Source organism: Gouania willdenowi, chromosome 1 (genome assembly GCF_900634775.1).
Source record: "Gouania willdenowi chromosome 1, fGouWil2.1, whole genome shotgun sequence".
NCBI lineage: Eukaryota > Metazoa > Chordata > Actinopteri > Blenniiformes > Gobiesocidae > Gouania > Gouania willdenowi.
The window spans coordinates 24,591,261-24,612,576 of NC_041044.1; the positions used below are offsets into that span (position 1 = coordinate 24,591,261).

Genomic DNA, 21,316 nt, shown 5'->3' on the forward strand with positions numbered 1-21,316 from the left:
GCCATATCTGCTAATTTAATCCAGACGACTATCCCAAAGCGGTAAGCGTTAGAAAGATAAACACATTAGGAGCGTGTAGCTTTGCGGAGGTTAAATACAAACAACCTGAAGCATATTAGGAACATATTTCTGGGTTAACTTTTATCACAGATCATTCCTCTTTCTTGTAAACACTTAACTTGGTAAATTCCGCTTTAAGTTAATTCGGGTCGTTTTGCACTTGCGCGACTTGCGGCAATTACGCGCTGGCGACAACATAATCCAGAATGGCGGCGGCCCGGACTCCAGCCGACACTATTCAATAAGAGCCTAAAAGACATGGATATAACGAAGAGTGGATGAACGAAGGCATAAACATGCAGACTTTCACATGGACCACGGTAGGACCCGGAGTATCACCAGTTTACCATTTTACCTGTTTTTAGAGCTACTATCTTTACTAGGGAGCAACTATTTACTCCTGGTGATTGTTTTCAGGAGTTTTACTGTGCTTTTTACCGGTGATTAGTTATCTCTTTTCCGCTCCGCGATCCAAACTGAAAGTGTGTTATTGTCGAGCTGCTGCTTCAAAACTACAATTAAAATAAAAGTGAAAACAGTTCTTGTATGGTCTTATGTGTTATAGCCGACAATAAAAGGTTTGTTGTGTGATTCTCCCGATCAATGTGATATGACACGTTCTCCCCTGTCCAATCAGAGCCTTCCCAACCCTCAGGCCTAAAGCGGAATTATCTAAAGCCGAATAAACCGGTTTTCCATGTAAACCTCAGTTCGGGAATTATTATTTCCATGTAAACACAAAGCAAAACACATTAATTCTAAATGATTTAATTCAGAATTACCAATTCTGAATTAAAAAACATCATGTAACTGTGGCCATTGTCAACTGTTGGCTATAATTCATCATGGAAACAAAACCATTACCATTCAAACTAACAAATATATTTGATCTCCAAATACAAAATGGAGCAGCAAGAAATGTGTCAATTAGTCATTGTAGAATCGCATTAAGATGTGATTATACATCATTTTAGATATGGTTAGCACATGTCTGCGATTATTTTTGTAATCACCAAAAGCTTCACTTAAATCAAATGTATTGCCTGAAAGGTTGTTCAAAATTCATTGGACAGTTTTTTTAATTAGCCAACCAATCATCCTGCTGCTTTTTTAAGCTATATGTTATTCCTTGTTCCTAATCATTTGTTTAATTGTTTGCATCAACTCATCAAAACAAATTTGTGGTGTGTAAACTTTACTTGGCAATAAAACTGATTGATTAATCCTGTAACAAAGACGGCTACATATAGTCAAGTCAAAGTGTTTATTGTCATCTGTACAGTTAGAAACACGTTTCCCTGTACAATGAAATTCTTGCTTTGCCGACCGCCAGTGAATGCCTACGTAATAAAGGAATAAATAATAAAGGACTAAATCGAGATAAAAGAACTATAATAAATAACAGTGGCATGCAACACTGTTATTCAACAAAAAAAAAAAAAAAAAAAAAAAAAAAAAAAAAAAAAACCTGAACATTAAATACAAAACACCTGTACAATTAAAAATACAAATATATTAGCTATACAGAGGAGAGGTGATATATACAATGGTATGTGCAAAAAAGCTGTTTCATAATAGAGAGACATGGTGTTAGCTGTGCATGGGCGCATCTAAAGTACGAATGCAGGTGGTGTGCAAAGTACAGTGGAGAAGGGGGGGGGGGGGGGGGGTGAATGAATAGTTCATTAGACTCCAATCACTTATTTAGGAGTCTAATGGCCGAGGGGAAGAAGGAGTTTTTGAGTCTGCTGGTCCTGCATTTCACACTTCTGTACCTCCGGCCTGAGGGTAGAAGTGTGAACAGTCCGTGTTGGGGGTGAGTGGAGTCCTTGATGATGGCGGCAGCTCTCCTGTGGACTCTGCGCTTGTAGATGCTCTGCAGAGAGGGCAGAGGAGACCTGGTGATCTTCGTAGCAGTCTTCACTACTCTCTGCAAGCGTTTGCGGTCCATGACAGTGGTGTTGCCGTACCACACGGTGATGCAGCTGGTCGGGATGGGCTCAACAATGCAGCTGTAGAAGTTGCTGAGGATCTTTGAGGACATCCCAAATTTCCTCAGCCTCCTCAGGAAGTACAGCCGCTGTTGAGCTTTCTTCACCAGCTGTGTGGTGTTGAGGGTCCAGGTGAGGTCGTCTCTGATGTGGACCCCAAGATATTTGAAACTGCTCACCCTTTCCACTTCCAGCTCCTGGATAGACAGTGGCTGATGAGGACGCCTCTCCTTCCTCATGTCCACTATCAGCTCCTTCGTCTTTTCCGTGTTGAGGGTGAGGTTGTTGTCTTCACACCATGTCACCAGACTGGACACCTCCCCCCTGTAGGCCGCTTCGTCTCCGCCAGTGATACGTCCTATCACTGCGGTGTCGTCCGCAAACTTCAGGATGGTGAACCCTATACATTTTTTTTGTCATTCAATTAGACCTTTTGATTTTATCTTAACTTTCTTTTTTTGAAACATCAAAAAACATTAATTTAAAGCATACATTGTCGGTGGGGAGGCATTCTGTTATCACAGAATATGGATCTTACAACCATACAATTAGATTTGCTCTTTGGGCTCTTAGATTATAAAGAAATACACTGTAAATGTATGTCTGTAACATCACACTTAAAACTAATTATGGAAATTATGGAATCCAGTTAATGAAATGGAAATATTTCATTCATTAATTTATTATTTGTATTTATTTTACACAGGTGCAAATGGCAAAATGACAGACTATACCCTCACCTACATCTTTTGGGACAATATCATATTTTGCCCTTTAAGTGGTTGAGTCCTTCAAGAGGAGACATAAGTATCACATTTGGCATGATTGGGGGAAGTTTAATAGCTAGTAATGACATCTAGGGGAAACACAATGAAACGGAAGTTGGTAAACTGAAACAGAAGTGAAAGAAGTCAACACTGCCCACGCTGAAATATGTTTGCTTATATCTGAGAACAACTTATGCTGTCCTGTAGTGCAGCTTGTCTGCATGTTGGAGGTGAGATTGTCTTTTATGTTGCCTCTGTTCTGATATCAGACTGAGAACTACATGTCATACATAATAAACTAATATGGGAGAGTTCTGAAAACAATAGTTAAACAAGATTACGTTTTCAAAGAAGTCCCTTTTTTTCTTTAAAACGCAAGACATACTCTGCTCTAAGACTGAGCCATTACTCAGGCAGGACAAGTATAATGCATGCAACTGTGACAAAAATGCTGGTGAACGGAAAGAACCGCTTATTCACAAGACCCTAAGTTCTCTGAAAGGAAAAACGCCCTAAGAGAAAGTATGAAACTTGCAAAAACCAAACCTGGAAAAACAACAAAACCCATAAAACACATTCATGTACAAAGTGCCTTTGTAAATTGTCTCCAAAAGAGGCTGTGTGTAAACATTGGCTTCTCCTGACCATACAAGGCAACACTGAAGCTTCTTCTGTATCACCGAGAGTGTTCTTACACAAATGCAGAATGACAAGAGGTTCAGGGAAGAAATTTAAGCCGTTGTGGAACGACGAAAAAATGCATCCCAACGCCTGTTGAGGGTAAAAACAGGACACAGAAATAGTTCCAACAGTAGGTAATTCTATGGTGAAATACATATTAGTCCAGAGAATGATATACCAATGAAACAAAAACCGTTTGGATCCCCTCATTCAAGGTTTGTTGAAATCTCAGACTAATCACAAATCTGCCACGCTTCTAAATACAGTATGTTGCATCAGAAACTACATTTGAAAGCAGTTCCATTACTTTATCGGGGAACATGTCTGTGGCAAAGTGAAACAATGACAAAACTTCACATAAATGCTGGTATTTGACTTTTCATATTATTTACAAGCAGAAATCTTTTTGCAGACAGAACACTATGCCAAAAAGAACTACCATTAGTTACCACCAGCAGTCAACCTTACTATATTTACTAGCAACATACCAACTATTACCAGTACTTTCACCATGGGCGGTTTCTTCATAAAGGCGATCAGGGCGACGCCCCACCAAAGGAGAAAAAGGAGTGATTTTTTTTTTTATCATATTCTTCCACAGTGAAACAGGGCTGTGACAGTTCTAGATAGTTTGAGCTACTCTCTCTGTCATTGTCCAATCAGCGCAGGGCCATGCTCCATGAAGTACCACCCTTTTTAGGCAACCTCAGTCAAATTGAATATCATCCAGACTGCTCTCATGTAACGATTCACTCAAGTCCCAATACGATTCGATTTATGATACGATTCTCTCACGATTTATTTTACAAAATAGGACTGTAGACAAATGACTGAAAAATATTCCTTTTTTTTGGGGAAAAAAATAAAAAAAAACTGTATTGTTTTCCTTTCATTTTTCATTGTCAAAAGAATCCCTTAATAAACTATTCAAAACAATGAAATTAAAGACCACTGTCAATAGTTAAAAAAATTAATCCATAAATTCTACAGAATATTTTGGGTGTTTATAAACAAACTCTAGAATTTTCAGTAAGAAAGAAATAAAGCAGAAATGTCTGTGTACTGAAACATTGATTTAAAGATGGCAGCAACTCCACCACCTTTCCGCCTATTACAACAGTTATTGGAATAATGGTGCACTTTCATTGAGAATAGTATTACTGATAAGACGTTTCATTAAGAAGTAAAAAAAATAAAATAAAATATCCAAGTAATGTCTCAGAATTAAATCATGGTGGATTTGTTAATAGATCTAATGTTGAAAAAAGACTTAAAAGAGTTTGAAGACTTTGGCCATGATTACATGATGTTTTTTTAATTCGGAATTATTTATTCCGAATGAAACCATTCGGAATTAAAGGTAATTCCCGAATTAGGTTTACACTTAAAACTGGTTTATTCGGCTTTAGATAATTCTGCTTTAGGGAGCGGAAGGGAGATAGTAACTAATCACCAGTAAAAAGCCCAGTAAATCTCTGGAAAAGAATCACCAGAAATAAATAGTTGCTCCCTGGTAAAGATAGTAGCTCTAACAACAGGTAAAATGATAAACTGGTGATATTACAGCCTGTGAATGCAGTACAGGGACGCATTTACTCTGCCACCGGGTCCTAGTGCCAGCCCTCTGGTGAAGCCTGTTGCATTTACCGAGGTCCGTGTGTGTTTAATAAGTCCATGTGAAAGTCTGCATGTTTATGCCTCCGTTCATCCACCCTTTTCATTCTATCAATGTCTTTTAAGGCTCTTATTACATAGTCTAGCCTGGAGTCAGATCACAGAAGGCAGTGGTAGGCGAGAGGCTGGATGAACTTGATTTGACTACAACAATCTTCTAAATGTCTCAAATTCAAATTGGTATCAGTTGTAACGTTTAAAAAAAAAAAAAAAAAAAAGAAAAAAAAAAAAAAAAAAAAAGAAAAACTACCAAAACATTTGATGCCTATAAGATGCTTAAAATGGAAAACCTGAGCCATTCTAATAAGGATAAGTATACTGCTTTGCATTGTACACATTTCAAGTTGATTTGCCCAACTTCACATTATGAAATGTGGTAAAACAAAAGGTTTGATTAGAAAAAAAAAAAAAATTGCAGAGCTTTACACAAATAAGGACAAAAAGACAACATTCTAGTTAAGTCACACAAACCACTAGGAGTGTGACGATATCTCGATACTGCGATATTTTTCCATACGATCGATTATCGATATGCTCACGCTATCATTTAAAAAAAGAAATTTAAATCTTTTTTTTTTTCAAAACCTTTTCTGCTTTTTTATTAAAATGTGCAGGTAGGTCTTCACAGAAATTTTGTCACCGTTTGTCACTACAACTTACGGTATATCTAACTTTTAATTGTCCTTTACTTTATTTTTGACATACATTTTTGTTTGTTAATTTTGTTTCCTCACAGGATTTAAAAACTAAAATTTTCTTTAAAAAATGATAAATATTTCTTAAAAAAGGAATTAAAAAATTAAAGTGGAAAAAACGGAATTTGGGAAAAAATAAAACGGAATTTGGAAAAAAATAAAACGAATTTTATAGGGCCCTAATGGTGTCACCGGTAAGAAAGACCCTACTTTTTGTTTACAGAAAGCCCTATTGGAGATACTTATTTGTTTACATTGGTAAGTTGACACTTATTTGCAGAAATGTTGCACTAATATAGTGTCACAGTGTACACAGGACACTTTTTCAATTTATTGTCTTTCAGAGATATAAAATTAAAAATTCATTTTTTCCACTTAATCTTTTTTTTTTCTTATGTCAAATTATCATAGATTGATTTCTGACCAATATATTGATAATTGCAGTATCATCATATCGTGAGCTTTATATTGTGTATCGTATCGTGAGGTACCCAGAGGTTCCCACCCCTACTCCTCTCGTAAGGGAACACTTTCATTATGGGGGATGGGCTAGTTGTTAAGTACAAAGCTCAGTCTAATCAATTCCATACAGGACGCTAACACGTGCTAAGTGACTGTAAACTTCTCAATAAGGCCATTTAGAGGAGGTGGTAAACAAGGCTTCGAGTTAAGTGGACTAAGCCAGTTGGTCTTCCAGGGAGTGGTTGTCAAAACAGAATGGGCTTCAGGCTACTGGCAACACAGTATTATGAGAGGCTGCAAAGAATATGGGTTACTATCTGTTCTAGACCAAGAAGGACTGATTCAGCAGAGTGGAAAATAAAACATCTAGTAAGATTTTGCATTTGCAGTAAGATCTAGTAACTACCACCATGAACTGAACATCTAAATAGTTTGTGAGCATAACATTAGGTTTTCAATGGAGGGGTAGGATGGGCAGACAGGTTCTATTGTCTGCACTGCACGGGCTATACCCCCTAGGGTCTGGTGCTAAGAGGAGTGGGGGTAGTGTTCAATGGATTAAGGGGTAGAACCGGACAGAGGAGCAGCTGGCATGGTTAACTTTACCCAGAAGACCCTTTGGACATTTAGTGGGCTGCAAGGATGAGGTGCACTAGTGACAGCATTTACGCAAAACACACGTATAACATTAAACATGTCCACAGACCTTCACCATTACACACAAGCCTTTATGGTAGGGGGGGGGATTATATTCTTCTCTCGCAAAAAAGATTTCTTGCAAGATAACTGTATGCAGCATTAAATCACTTATAGGAAATCACTTATTTCACACTATACCAATCTCTATTGTAAAAGACTCAAAGCTTCTTTTTAATAACTTTAAATATCTGTTCTCATCTTGGAATAAGGCAATTTTATACTTCTAGGATGAGTGCATAAACAAAACACAACTAGTATGTATATGTTGCAGTTTAAGAAAACAATATTCCTGAAATGAAATTCAATGTAAAAATCCATCTACATTAATCAGGGTAAAGCTTGCATGTATTTTGCAATATCATAGCCAGCCTACAGTGGATGTCCTGTACATCAGACTGGTTAGGCAAGCAGGCCGACAGAAAGTCAATAAAATGCCAGAGCCTGAAGGCAGGATCAGTTTCAATGGCTTTTGACTTGGGGTGAGCTGAGGCCAGATGGACACCGATCCCTCACCTCAGTTTCCAGCATCTCAGCAACCATCCAAAACCACACCCAAGCACATACAATCTTAACTACCAGACTCAAGACTAGCTTTGTATTGGAGAAAACATTTAAAATAGTGGGATGCCATAAAAAAAAAAAAAAAAAAAAAAAAAAAAAAAACTATTGATTTGAGATCAAATTGGTTGGAGATTACAACAGCTGCTTTGCTGACTGGAAAACAAGAATGACAGTCCAAGATAAAGATACCAAAAAGAATGACCTGTTATGGCAATTTTTATATACCAAACAGACTTTTAAAGTCTGAAGGATTCCTTCAATAACTACAGAGCATTGAACCCAGCTTCACAGCCCCAGACAGACTGAGGTCCTAAAATGCAGCGCCACAAATGTATCCTGACCGTCAGGAAAGTGCCACCCTTCAAACCTCGAGCTGAGAAGAGGGCTGCAAAATTTCTCCATTTCAGAGCACAAAAGAAAATTGAAGACACAAAACAACCTATGCTTGCATGATACAGCAAAGCAAAGCCAGTGTCTAGCTTGAATTTCCATGGGTGTGGTACTGAGGCTGACAGGCAGCTGGCAGGAAAACTGCCAACACTGAGGCAGATGCAAATTCTCAGCTCTGTGCTCGCATTGGGATTTCCATGCAGGCGCCTTCATTCATGTTGGTTCTAAAACAAAATAGATTTGCCTCTGAATATTCAGTACTTATCTGTATAACTAATTTTTGCAGTTACTGTATCTCAAGGTAATTTTTTTTCAGCAGCGAAGACTGCCTGGACACAACATCTTTTGATCCAATTTACTTTGTGTTACAAGTAGAACAATGGTCTAAATAACTCAGTTTATATTCTAATTCCTTTAAAACACTAGTCAAATGATACCAATCAAGAAACTATGTTGAATTTACCAGTATACTGTTGATTTTATACTATCCCAACCAACTAAATTCATATTACCATATATTGATTGCAGTTGAGTAAAACCAATGTTGTTTTGTCCACTACAACATCTGACACACACACACATGAAATAAACAACTACACCCTGTAAGGCACAACAACTGCATCTGAATCATAAAAAGGTCTGAAGTTCACAGGGGAAATGTAGGAGGTGTTTTAGGAGACACTCAAATAGAACACAACAACACATACACTTAGAGATTCGGCTTAACTTTGGACTGTCAAAATAATGACTTCAAAGCAGGGTTGTAAACAATACCACACATTCTGAGAAATTAAATCAGTCCAGTAAAAGTGAAATATTAGCTAAGCATTGTTAATGCTGTAAAAGAGCTACAAAAAAAGTTGTCAGTGGGGTCAAAGAATATTGCAATTCAAAATGCTTTGAGTGTCTATGAAAACTATAATTATTAATAATATTACACAATGCCTTAAAAAGCTGAAATGTTTAAAACTTTAGAGTGGACCCAAGTCTGTCAACAGCATGAATGGCAGCCTAAGTACCCACAACCCTTCTGAACACAAAGTCATTTATACAAGGACGTCCTTGCAGGCTGAGTATTGATTAATGATTATCCCACTGGTTTTGCTGTGTTAAACAATAATTGACATGTAAGCCTAATTAATCAGTTTTAGTCAAAGAACCTGTAACACAAAGAAACTAAATTACAACAAATTCTAAAAGCTTTGTGTGCCAAACTGATCCAATTTGAGCATAGTGTCAGTGCTTACACTGACTAGACTAAGACGTAATTTCTTTGGGGTCATGTTAATGAACAGCTGTAGTAAAGAATAGTAGTAACTAAAATGAAATGACGTAATGCCTTTTTATATTGAAGAAAAAAAAGGCCAACAGAGTTGTTTTTTTGGTTTGTTTAATCTTTCTCAACTAGAGATGTAAGAGGTATCACGGTTCACATCGATGCTCTGAAAATTGAATCGCAGTACCTTTATTTATCCCTTCTCTTGTCCAGCAGTGTAGGAGGCAGGCGGAAACTGCTACTACTTTCTTTCTAGCCGCCTTCTACTCTTAAACATGTTCATAAATGATTCCATACCCCTTTAGTACCGAAAGAATCGTGGAGAAGAAAAAAATCATGGTCAAAATGCCAAGCCATTGATTACAATATACTGAGGGGCAGATTCACTAAAGGTTTAGGGGTATTAAAACATGTGCAAACGTCACTCCACGGACTAATGAGGAGTACAAACTCCAGGGAATCAGGACTGCACCTCAGAATGCGTGTCACAATCCTCCCCCAATCCACTTAGCGTGTTTCCCTCTGATGATGTAAAGTAGGTGGATCTCATATTGGGCACAAAAAAAATGAGGACATACAAATAAATTAATGCAGTGGGCGCAATGCAATTCATGAAATATGGAACTGTTTGCGGTGATTGTTTTAGCACCGAAAAATTTGTACGACTGACAAGCAGGTGCAAACACACGCAGAAATCAGCTGCAGTAAATGTTAACACAAAACACAGCGGAGATAGAAAAAAAGGCTCCAGTTAACTTCTAGTATAAAAAAATAATTCAAATAAAACAATAGTCAATATTAACAGCCACTGAATGAGAAAATAAAGTGTGAGTAAAGTGTGTGTGAAGGCAAGAAAAAGCTACACACCCGCTCCAGTGATGTTTTGACCGTCAAACTTGTCGCATTGATGGAAGGAGCCTCATCCCAGAATCAGCGGATCAGATGAGTAATTTACGCAGTGATGGCACAATGTTTGTTTACATTGTTCACAGTGTGGTGACACAGCACGACTGTGTTGCTGCATTAACTCAGATCAATAGGACAAATTCTGTCCACATTATTACATGTTTGTGCAGCAGACAGAAGTCCATCTGCCTCCAATTTAACTTCCTCAAATGTCATTGTGTGCACTCACGTCTCCACATTGAACAAGCAAAACGCTCATTTAAATAGGGCGCTCTCAGCCACTTCTGCACATGCGCTAATCATTGCTGCAATCTTAGTGAATTCCTTGCAGCAGGTGAGGAAACTTCATCACCAAAGGATTTAGGGACACAACTGGTTTACCACCCTTTATTTCAGATCTTAGTGAATCCACCCCAAAATGCTTTAATCAAATGAAACCTCCTGCTTTGCAGTTGTAAAGTAGTACACGAAAAATGTATTTTGAAAGCCAAACCATTGACTTTCCTGCTAGGACAAAAGAGCCCTTCTTTCAACATCAAAATGGTGGGATTCACGTGCACTATCCTACAGGAATCTCAATGTGAACTAACCTTTCGAGTTAATACTCCATACTTGAAATGAGGTTTTGGGCTTTAAAACAGGACAAGTGAGACCGACATGAGACCCTGGAGCCATTAAACTTTCAGCATTAGTTGTCAGTACGTCAAGTATTTTTCAGTTTGTGAGTGAAAATTTTAATCTGGTCGCATCCGTGCGAGTGCGTATGGATGACCTTATTTTGGAGCTTTAAAAAAAAAAAAACTATTGAAATAAACAGTTTTTTTTTTTTTTTTTTTTTAAACAGAGGCTATCAATGATTAATGACAAATAAAATCAAGATATAATAATTTGTTAACCTCAAATAAATCACGTTGTGCAATGACTCAGCACCTTCCTACTTCACCTCCAGCAACATCTACAGACCATCCCACAGAGACACCCTTCTCCATCAAAGAGAGAGATGTAAATAGACTTTTCAGGAGACAAAACCCCCGTAAGGCTTGTGGACCGGACTCTGTCTCTCCTTCCACCTTAAAGCACTGTGCTGATCAGCTGTCTCCAGTGTTCACAGACATTTTTAACACCTCACTCGAGACATGCACCGTACCAGCCTGTTTTAAGGCCTCCACCATCGTTCCTGTCCCTAAAAAGCTGAGGATCACAGGACTTAATGACTACAGACCCATCGCTCTGACATCTGTGGTCATGAAGTCCTTTGAACGTCTCATGCTCTCCCACATCAAGGACATCACCGACCCCCACCTGGACCCCCTGCAGTTTGCCTATTGATCCAACAGGTCTGTAGACGATGCTGTAAACCTGGCTCTCCACTTCATCCTCCAGCACCTGGACTTCCCAGGTTCCTACGCCAGGATCCTGTTTGTGGACTTCAGCTCTGCTTTCAACACTATAATCCCAGCTCTCCTTCAGGACAAGCTTTCCCAGCTGAACGTGCCAGACTCCACCTGCAAGTGGATCACAGACTTCCTGTCTGACAGGAAGCAGCACGTGAAGCTGGGAAAAACCATCTCTGCTCCCCGGACCATCAGCACTGGATCTCCTCAGGGCTGTGTTCTTTCTCCTCTGCTCTTCTCCCTGTACACCAACAGCTGCACCTCCTCTCACCAGTCGGTCAAACTCCTGAAGTTTGCAGATGACACGACCATCATCGGTCTCATCTCTGATGGAGACGAGTCTGACTACAGGTGGGAGACAGACCGGCTGGTGTCCTGGTGCAGCCAGAACAACCTGGAGCTCAATGCTTTAAAGACAGTGGAGATGATAGCAGACTTCAGGAAGAACCCAGCCCCACTCACCCGCCTCACCCTGGGAGACTCTACAGTGAGCTCTGTGGAGTACTTCTGCTTCCTGGGGACCATCATCACTCAGGACCTCAAGCGGGAGCTGAACATCAGCTCCCTTATCAAAAAAGCTCAGCAGAGGATGTACTTCCTGTGGCAGCTGAAGAAGTTCAGTCTGCCAACAAAGATGATGGTGAACTTCTACAGCTCCATCATCCAGTCCATCCTCTGCTCCCCCATCACCATCTGGTACACTGCAGCTACGGCCAAGGACAAAGCCAGACTGCAGCGTATCATCCACTCTGCAGAGAAGGTCATCGGCTGCAATCTGCCCTCCCTCCAGGACCTGTACGCCTCCAGGATTTTGAGCCGTGCAGGAAAGATTGTGGCCGACCCCTCCCACCCCGGTCATAAACTGTTTCAATCTCTCCCTTCTGGAAGGAGGTTTCAGTCCATCAGGACCAGAACCTCAAGACACAAAAACAGCTTCTTTCCCTCTGCCACCGTCCACATAAACACACCCCAAGTCACCCACTGAACCCCCCCCCCACCCGATCACCACCTCCATGATGTCCTTAAAACTGTACATGGCCATTAAAAACATTTCTGATTCTGATCAACTTTCCTTACACCTGTGACTAACCTTAAGTTTTAAATCCCTGGTAAGATAACTAAACCAACAAAAACACTATTCTGAAAGAAAATAGATATTTTAATTGTGTGGGGATTCATTTAACCGCCAATGTGCCGGTTAAATTTGTTTATGTGTGGCAAGAAAATAGAAATTAGCAATTAGCATGTGTTGAACACATGATATTGCATTATCAAATTCAAGTTACTTTTTGTAGCCTTTCAAATACATTAACTAAAAAAAAAATATTCTTTATATAATATTGTGTTCATGTAAACTGAGATGCATAAGAATTTGAAGATGCAAGATACTGTTTTATTTCTTGATGTCAATTTATTTAATTTTATTTCAAACTGTTTTTAAGTTTCCATTTACATGATCAGTATAAATCAAATCAAACATATATATATAATGTTAACTGTATAGAATTTATTACACTGTATTGTCTTCATTGAGAAGGTATTTTTGACTCCAGGAGGACTATAATGCAGGTGAGATGAAGCAAAATGGTTCCTTGTAGAGTAAAGGTTGTAGACCCCTGACCAGGGAAAGAGGGTTAGGAGACCCCACTATAAGAGCTGGACCCTATGAATTTAATTCCATGGGATGAAGCAATTGAGATGAGTTGGTTATACTACTGTTAAGTTAAGTCAAGTACAGCATTTCTGCAAAATAAAAAATACAGAATACATGTAACCTGTTGTTATGCTTTGCTGTTATTAAAAAAAAATGTGTTACATCTTTTAATATTGCAGAAAAACACTAAAACCTGAAAACATTTTGCAAATATATCTCGAGTCATTGTCAATCTTTACTTCATACAAAACTACAGTACGCCAGTTAAGTCATGCATGGCTATTCTGTACACTCTCCCCAAACCCCCCCTTTAAAAAAAAAAAAAAAAGGGTGCGACCAAATTCTGTGCTGGTGCGACCAACTGAAAAAGTTGGTCGCACCACTGGAAAAGTTAGTGTAGAGCCCTGGTTGTGAAGTTTGCCAACCACACCTCAAAACAGTTACAACAATGTCCAACATCTGACAGATAAACAACGTCTACCCATTAATTAGATCTGTACATACAGTAGTTGGGTCTAATTGCTTGGTGTTCAACAATTACTAAATGACATCACCCCATGTGCAAAGTCTGCAAATACAACATGTATGACAAAGACAGTTTAAATTTCTGGCTGGAAGTGGAACACTCAATATTTGAGAGTGATGACTGTATTATGTTAGGCTTTATGCTCCCATTAGAACCAGTTATAGTTCCTGCTAATGTACCAATAACATTGGTTTGAGCCTCCGCTTTGTACAAGCCTCCATTACATCCCTACAGAAAACCCACCCAGCAGTCCCTGGACCACAATTAAAAGCATTACATTTTCTTTTTCTTAATGGGTTTGGATCAAATTGCTTCAGTCAGATGTACAAGATGTGTCTTAGGGAGTGGTGATGTTTCCAGGGGAGCCCCACCTTGCACACTCATGATCCTGATTATCTTTAAATACAATATACATTTAAAAAGTCTACTAAGAGGAAATGCTTTAGCTTCAGTAGTGAGACAATGACTTGCCATTTACAGACAACAGCTTTATTTTGAGCAAGTTAAGGAAGCCTTTTTAGTAGTTATAACCCGGGGTTTCCACTGGATACGTCTCCGCTGCGCCACGGCACCGATCCGGTATTTCACCGCTGTCTGGTAATTCACACCGGTTGCGTTTTGAGTGCGCCGCGGTTGAACGACTGTGATGTCACGAGACAGAGCAGTTCTCACGATATTTATATAATCGTGCAAGAACGCGGTTAAATGTATGTGTTCTAAACGCAACAATAAACAGATAAACAGGTCCGTGCTCCTAACGAAGGAGTACAAGAAGGTTGGACTCTCTGGATTTGTCATAGACACATTTTTTAGCAACAGCCAACAGAGAAGAGATAAAACTGCATCAGTTAAACATGAACTAAATCAAAGTTGCTGCAGTTTACAGTACAGTTACAGTATGAGAGTTATCAATACAGTGGATGTGAATTTGCTTTTACACATTATGACGTTTGGTTGATGTATTTACTTGAAATATAATCTGAAGTGTTTTATTTTGAAAGGTAACCCGATATTTTATTACGGAGTACATGCTTAATTTCCTGTTTAGCTTCATTTGCTCTGTGCTGATTGATGCGTCGTGCTCCGGTATCCGCCAGAAATAGAAGCCCTGCGTATATCTGGCGGAGGGCACCGGACTACCGCATCTGGGAAGGAGCAGACACACCGCAGCGGACCCGGTAAAAATTAACAGACTAAAGTGGAAACGTAACGCAGCGTAGCCGCATCCAGTGGAAATTGGGGGTAAGAGGCTTAAACAAGCCAATTTCAGCAATCATCAATTAAGCAACATTGGCCGGGCTATGATTTACAACTGAAATTATGTATTATTTTGCTGAGTGGAAATCCTGTGGCTCGGTTCTGTGCTTTCTTTTTCTAGTGTTTAGCGTTTTCTACATGAATCATATTTTGGTACTATATATCAGCTGATAAATATACAATATATAACCAATCGATATGCAAGGTTATCAGGAGATCCATTGGATATCGGCTTTTTAAAAACACCAATATCAGTATCGCCCCTAAAAATCCCATATCGGTCAGCTCTAGTAGAAGCCTTTATCTAGTAGATGTAAAAGGAGCCAGATGGCAAAACACCTGTTTTGAAACTTGATATTGTTACAATTATTCAAAAATGGAATACAAATTAAAATCAAACCATTCGATTTTCCCAAACAAATACTAAATCAAATGCTACTTTTGACACTGTAACACATAAGCTTGTATTTACCTCATACAAACATTAAAACCTGTACATGTGTCCATGCTCGTTGTGTACAGTATGAGAGAATGATGTCCATGTGTGCAGTCCACTGCTACACGCTCTGTCTCCAGAATGGCTGTTTATGTCACTCTCCAGTGGAGCTTAAATAACGCCATTTGTCTCAGGAAACAAAACGTGGCTGAAAGCCTGAACCTTCCACGGTTCTAGTACAAGGCCCGGGGCTCAGCTTCACACTGGCCTATAACCGCTCATTTAACCCGTCGATAAATGCAAAGCAACACCACTGAGGACCGAGACACTTGAATCGTGCAACCAAACATTAGTTTACATTAAGCCGGGACCACCACCCAAACCGTTCCGTTCCGTTCCTAGCTAGCGCTACTGATGAGAGTAGAATAGAGTGGTCACTCTCTATTCACGGAGGGCGTCTCAGTTGAAAACATTGAGCTTTTTTTTCTTCTTCCGTATAATTTAGCAGCCGTTTGTTGGCGGGCCGGTGAACGAGGACAATGACACGAGGCGGGGATGTAACGCAATTTAAATAGTCCAGCTCGAGCAGAAGACTTTAACACGTGAAATGTATGTTACGTTACCGTTGAAACGACGACGGCGGCGACAGCGACGACTCCCGGTGGGCTCCGAGGAGACAAAAGCAGCCCTTCCCTCTCCGTCCACTGAGCGGGTAAAACTACGGAGCTGTATCTGTCCTTCGGCTCCCAGTCAGACTGAGTCCAGGCGGAGGAGTGTCACAGGGATCCAGCTGCTCTGTGATGAGGCTGCTGCTTCATAAACAGATTAATGCCTCTCTGTGATCCAATCAAAAGCCACGCTCAGAGGTTATGCAAAGCAGGGCTGACGTCAAGACTCTGCCCTGCGTGAGGTGGATCCACTGATCTCAGAGTGTCACAGAATGTCACGAGAACCTTAGAGTGGGACCATATACACACTGTTGTTTTTCGTTGTTGTGTTTTTACTTGTCTGCCAATGCTGTCGAAGGTCAACACTATATGTATATATTGCGACAGCAATGCATGTTTTATTATTGCAATTAAATAATTACATGTATTCCATTGCATAATTGTGACCATCACCAGCCCTCCCTAAGGAAGGGTAAGAAAAACTTTATTAAAGAGAGAATATAAAAAGAGAGGGCAGTGTTACACCTAGGTAAAGGGGAAGGGAACAGGGAAGAGGAAGTCAGGGTGGGACGATGGAAGGGGTGGACTATTTTAAGGTGGGAGTGCAATGTGATGTTATAGTTGTGCGTATTGTGCATATTGTGTTGTGTAATGAGTTATACCAGTCTGGTGACAAGTATGGAGAAAGTGAAGTGGGTGACACAGCCACGATATACACAGTTGACGAGACAATATGACAGAGCACTTGTGTCAAATTTAAGGCCGAGAAAGCATGAATCATTGTGTAAATTATGATTTTATTCAGATATCACAGTTTCTCCAAATACACAAATTCAATGAAACCCTTTTTTTTTTTTTTTTTTTTTTTTTTTTAAATATGGGGGTCGATTTTAAAGTCGGGTATGCTAAAATAAACTGCACCTTTTTGCAACATTTAGCAACAAACCGCATTTTAAAGAAAGTTATGTGAATGTTTTTATGTTATTTTTGACCAGATTTACAGCACTACTTGTGACATTTGTGTTTTTTTCTCTTAAAAATACAATGTCAATATTAAATGTAAATGTTGAATCTAAATGTCAATTATGAAATATAAATATTAACGTTGAATTTAAATCTAAATTTTAAATCTAAATATTAAATCTGAATTTTAAATCTAAATATTAAATCTAAATCTAAATGTCATGGGTGAAACTAAATATTTAGCTAATATGAAAATTCACCAGAAGTACCAAAATAAAAGCTCATTCCGGTGAATTTGCATATTCACATTTAACAATTAGATTTAACATTTAGATTGAGATTTAACATTGAAATTCTGTGTTTATGAGAAAAGAAAAATATTATTGCTGTAAATCTGGTCTAAAGTAACATAAAAAAAATTACAAATGTTTTTTAAATGTGGTTTGTTGCTAAATGTTTCAAAAAGTTGCTGTTTATTTTAGCATGCGCAGCTTTACAATTGGTGCCCCATATTCAAAATCTTTCAATTTTACTGAAATTATTTCGAAAAAAATTCCCAAAATTACATTAAAAAAATAGTCACAAAATCAAGGAAATGCATCTTTTTATCGGTATCGGTCACTTATTGATTGGACATGTCAGTGCCTTACACTTTATTTATTATTTATATCGATGTACAACATAAGGCCCAATAATGTTGAAATAGCTTATTTTCCCTTCCTATAATCTGTGGCCCTTATAACCCCACACTGGGTTGTTTTCGGCCCCTGAACTAAAATGAGTTTGATACCAATGTGATAGACAATACATGATGAAAAAAGAAAACTAACCATGCTTTTTCATTTTTCAAATGTATATCCATCCATTCATCCTTCCAATTTCTGACCTGCTTGCTCCTTTTCAAGTAAATATAAATGATAAAATAAACAATAGCATGAATAAGATTTTTTTTCCTATTTAAAATGCAGAACATGCCACTTTGCAATTCAAACACATTGACTAAAAGTCGAAAAGACTTGTGGACAGATATAGAAGAGACACACACACAAAATATCACAATACCACTTGTATCATCAACAATATTTCTTGTGACGTTTTAATATTGCAGTATCTTGACACACGATATATCATCGGACCATTACTAAAACAACACAAAAAATTTACAACGCGACACTACGGAATAGAGCTGCCACAGGGAAAAATATATTATTGATCTTTATATTGTGTAAACAATAAAATCCTATTGTACAAACGTGATATTATATTTTCACCAGGAAGTCGCATGAGATTTAAACTCTTTTGCAGGAAGACTGGACCAAGAGGCTAAACTTTTGCAACAAGAATGTAAAGCATTTTGTTTTATCCATAAATTGAGCATCGTGTTAGTTCAAGCAGGCACGAACGTCAAGCTAGTCAAGCTAGTCAAGCCCCTTCATCTATTAGTAGCTGTAAACAACTGACAGCATCCATCCACTAATTCAGTTAATCATCCTACTGATCATCTTCCATGCTTCCCATTGATTAGAGTTGCATTTAAACCACAGCAACATGCCAACTTCTGCACGCTTCCCACACACACCCACCCCAGCTCCTCCCCTTCCTCGCCTTCTGTTTAATTAAAGTGTCTCCTGTTGGCATGTAACGTCTGTGCTTCTGTTCTAGGGGGTCCTGCTGACCGCTCTCTCTGCTTATGCCTCTCCATGTAGCTCATGGTAGAGCAAGGGAGAGCCTTATCACCAAATCTAAACTGCATGCTAAAAATTTGACCAAAGTGATCCTGGCTGAAATGCTGCAATATAACTTACATTTATAGCTAAGAGTAGCAGATGCACATTGCTGGTCATTTGTGATTTAAAAGAGACTTGAATTTATACAAGGAAACAGGTCTTGAAAGTAGAAGTGAATGCTAGGTGTGGTTCTTTGTCCATGCCAAGTTCTGTTTGTAATCTGAGGATTTTATACAGTATCCACACTGTGGTCCATAAGCTGTACACCCCGTTAGCTTCACAGATATGAAGACAGTTTGTACAGGATGGCTTGGTAAATAAAAATGATTCAGGGGTGTTGTCTCCTGAATCTCAGGGAGGCCCAGGAGTGCAGAAAGTAGAGAACACAGTGATGGGTCCTGAAAGCGTGAGTGGGTAATAAAGTAGGGCACTGATCTGTTGAGAGGATTGGATGGACTGCTTCTCTGATAAACATTTGACCAAGCAACAGCCACATTTTATTGGGAGGAGAGAGGGAATAGACATAATTGCACTTTTTTTTTTGTACATCCTGGAAATATTCACAACATTGTCAAAAAAAAAAAAGTGATGAATCGGACACCCCTCTTAATCCATATGAATAATAATAATAGCACCCTAATACAGAGCAAGACATTACCTAAAATACCTCAGAGCTCCTGAGCTTAGATAATACTTAATTATTCCCACAATGAGAAAATTCAGTGCAGGTTCCAGTTCCTATAAATGTCTAGAAATGAAAGGAATGGGAAAAAAGTACTTTATACTTGGAACAATGCAGTCAACCAAGATTCCGTTGTCTTGCTAACCATCAAAGCCAGACTCATCCCAGTTCTTAAAGTGACTAATGGGAGTCCTCCATTTATACAGTGGAGTTGATTATCCCATGGTGGTGCTCAGTGAAAATCTTGGAGAGGGAGAGACTGTTGCTAAATTGGTTTAGTTGAGCCTTAAAAACAACTGCACATTGTTGAAAATGAGTTGAACAAAACTAAACCCAATAGAAAAACTGAACAACAAGAGAGGAGAAGCAGAGACACTGTTTCTTTACATTTGAAATGATGGGGAAAAAAATCACATAAAGTTCCACTGTAAAAAAGGCCTCTATCCAGTGTTTACTGCCCCATGGTACAATAACACATGAGCTGTTGGAAGATTGTGTTTTTGAATGCTGTTTGTTTGAGCTGCAGCTGCAGGCTTTACAAAAGATAATTAAAAAAAAGACCAGAAACTGGGCAATGCAAGACTGAATGGGTTAAAACGAGTGACAGTTGTTTTCTTTCATAAAGCCCAGAGATGAGAAGAAAGAATGTAGATGTTTAAAAGGAACCCCTTGAGGAGAGAGCAGTCTGAGGAAATAAAGTAAAGAAAGCACACTGGTATGTAAGCTTTCTTCATCTCCTCAGTGCATCATCAAGCATGTGTGTGTGTGTGTGTGTGTGTGTGTGTAAGAGCGATTTCAAATCCCAGCTCTGCATATACTCTGTCAGATTCTTACAGACGTTTCTTGAGCAACTCGTCGACCTTTTCAATCAGCAAAGAGGCACCATTCCAAGAAGAAAATCCCAAATAAGACAAACTCCTCAACCTCGAAACGCAAACAACGAGCAGTCACAACATACAAATGAAACCGTGTTAGAAACCAAGAATATTCATGAGGTCATAAACCACATATTTTCCAGATCAACTAGAGAAAGTCTGTAATTGATTTTAGGCCTACTTTTTTTTTTGTTTGGATTAATTGGACAAATCCATGGAAGCAGAAAAATCTGCTAAATCCCTACACACACACACACACACACACACACACACACACACACACACACACACACACACGCACACACGCACACACGCACACACGCACACACGCACACACGCACACACACACACACACACACACACACACACACACACACACACACCTCCCTATCCAGTTGAAACTGCTTCCTAATACTTAAAGGGTGTGGCTAAACTCTGCTGGATAGAATCAGGATAGATTGATAATCCAAAAGGCTTTTACGTGCACAGTAACCTTTTTTCAGTCTGTTTTCTTCTGTGTGCTTTGGCCAACATTTCTACTACATCAGCTCACAGTTAGGACAGCTGTACACACTGCCTGTGGCTCACTGACAAGTCCACACAAACACACAAGTGAAGATACCAACAGTTTTTCAAGCAATTCAGTGCTGTGACAGGAATAGAAATGATCTGTTGCTGCAGAGTGGATTTTCATCTGAAATCATTTGTTTTAACACAATAATATGATCCTATTAAGTTCCTAAAAGGTGTCCAAAAAAAAAAAAATTTGGCAAGAACAACACATTTCTTTCCGTACTGAGAGTAAAACTAACACCGAATAGGAACCAGAGCTGGCACTAGCACACTAGAAAAACCTCTCAACTGACTGTCAGTGGTTTCAGAAGTTTTTCCCTTTGGTCATCATCACTGTGCATCAGAGCACTTTGAGAGAGGCACGCCTGCATGAACACACGCTGGCTGAAAACCAGTGGA

The 21,316-nt window shown here is 39.0% G+C and overlaps 1 protein-coding gene across 1 annotated transcript in view; it reads right to left on the minus strand.

The window, feature by feature from the left end:
- Positions 1-16,264, minus strand: part of prr36a (proline rich 36a) — a 31,369-nt gene extending 15,105 nt beyond the window's left edge. The window contains exon 1 of the mRNA XM_028455003.1: positions 16,053-16,264. The gene's annotated coding sequence lies outside the window, so the exon portion shown is untranslated. The remainder of the gene's footprint in view (positions 1-16,052) is intronic.
- Between the last annotated feature and the right edge of the window lie 5,052 nt (positions 16,265-21,316).